The sequence below is a fragment of the Tachysurus vachellii genome, chromosome 1 (assembly GCF_030014155.1).
Source record: "Tachysurus vachellii isolate PV-2020 chromosome 1, HZAU_Pvac_v1, whole genome shotgun sequence".
Taxonomy (NCBI): Eukaryota; Metazoa; Chordata; class Actinopteri; order Siluriformes; family Bagridae; genus Tachysurus; species Tachysurus vachellii.
The window spans coordinates 15,126,038-15,128,047 of record NC_083460.1 but is presented as its reverse complement, the minus strand read 5'-3'; positions in this window follow the sequence as shown (position 1 = coordinate 15,128,047).

The window sequence follows — 2,010 nt, the reverse complement described above, 5'->3', positions numbered from 1 at the left end:
ATTGCCTTCATTAAAGTTTTTTAATATAATTATCAAATTTGAGGAAATGGCATTTATAGCTCTGAGCAGCTCAGTAGGCTCATTTTGTTGCATAATTAAAGATCTGATCTTTGAGTCATTTAAATGATGTTGATGTAAAAAAAAATGTAAATAGATAATTATAATTATAGAAAGGTTTAAAAAAACAAAAAAGTAGAACAAAGAGGACAAGATAAAGAAGAAGAATGAAAGAAGAGAAAGCAAAGAAGAAAGAAAATGACAAATAAATAAAAGAAAATAAATAAATAAGAATAAACGAAGAATGAAGGTAGAAGATTGAGGGTAAGAGGAAGGTGAAGAGGAAGGAGAATGATGATGAGTATGAGGAGGACATTAAGATGAAGAAGAGGAAGAAGAAGAAAAGGGAAGGAGAAGGATGAGGAGAGGAGGACATTAGTGTTAATTTCGTCACCTATTTTTAATTTAGTCTTAGTCTTAGTCTTGTGCCAAATGTCCTTGTTAGTTTTAGTCATATTTAGTCATTAACATATCTTTTTTTGTTAGTCAAGTTTTAGTCGACTAAAGGTCTCGTCATTTTAGTCTAGTTTTAGTCAAAAGAAAACTCAAGGTTTCTTAGTGAAGTTTTAGTTGACTAAAAGTCTTAATTTTAGTCTAGTTTTAGTCAAAAAATTTTTGTCTTTTTTTAAAATAACACATTATTACTGAGGTTATTACTGATAAACATTTCAGTAAAAAAAGTGTTTCACATCTCAAACATTGGTTAAATGTCATAATTCCTTGACAAAATACACTTGTTGAATGATTTTTGTTGAATGCAAATGTTAAACGTGTCTGGTTTTCAATTTCTGATTTAGGAGACACATTCACAAATGATTAACCTGTTCTGAAAAGTATTTTATTTTAACCAACACAATTCAAAAGCTGGGCCCAACAGACTCCGACTGACAACTTAAGTTACAAAGGTTTTTAAAACTGTTTTGGTTGACTTGTGTCTCATGTTTCTGTTCAAATCAGAAATAAAATAAATATACTCAGAAAAACTGAAAAGAATAGGCCACTTTACTGTGGGCCTAAAATACAACCTATTTACATTCCGCGAATCACAAAAGTATCAGTGAGAAGTAGAGAACACTCGTTTAAACAGTGCATACACTCAAACTTGACTGCACATCACATTTTTTACTTTATTCATACTGCTTTTAATCGTAATGCAAAGACCGGTCATCGGGACATAAGCTGTCATGTACAATAAAAGAGCCTGCGCAGTGACAGGAAATATAATTTAACACAAAAAGCCTAGACCTAGGGTGGACTTGCGCTTTGAGCGGCGTGTGGACGAATTGTTTCTACGCACACACTAAACAGCGCGAAGCCGCGAACTCAATTGTAGACAATTGTAGACGAAAATGAAGAGAGATTTTATCTTCGTTTTTATTTTATACAAAACATTTTAGTCTCATCTTTTTTCATCAACAATAATGCATGTTAATTTAGTCTTAGTCAGAGTTTTTGGACAGTGGTGCAGTCTTGTCATCGTCTCGTCCCGTCTCGTCTGACGAAATTAACACTAGAGGACATTAACATGAAAATGAAGATGAAGAAGTGGAAAAATAAAAAAACGAAACGGGGGGGCATAGAAGCCTTTATTATCGCCACATATACATTGCAACACAGTGGAATTCTTTTCTTCACATACCCCAACTGAGCTATGATACAGCACCCCTGGAGCAGGGAGCAGCCTTGCTCAAGGGCCCAGCAGTGGCAGCTTGGCTGTGCAGGGCCTTGAACCCCGATCCTCCGATCAACAAACCCAGAGCCTTAACCAGTTGAGCCACCACTGACCCAAAGAAGAAGAAGGAGGAGGAAGAGAGTCTCCACACGTGTGAAAAGGAGCTTTTTGTGATCGTATTGCGGCTTATTGATCAGCAGTTTGAGTTATTATAGATTGCATATTTAGTGTCATCCCTGGCCATTTACAGGATCAATCGAAAGCCTCTCTCTCTCTCTCTC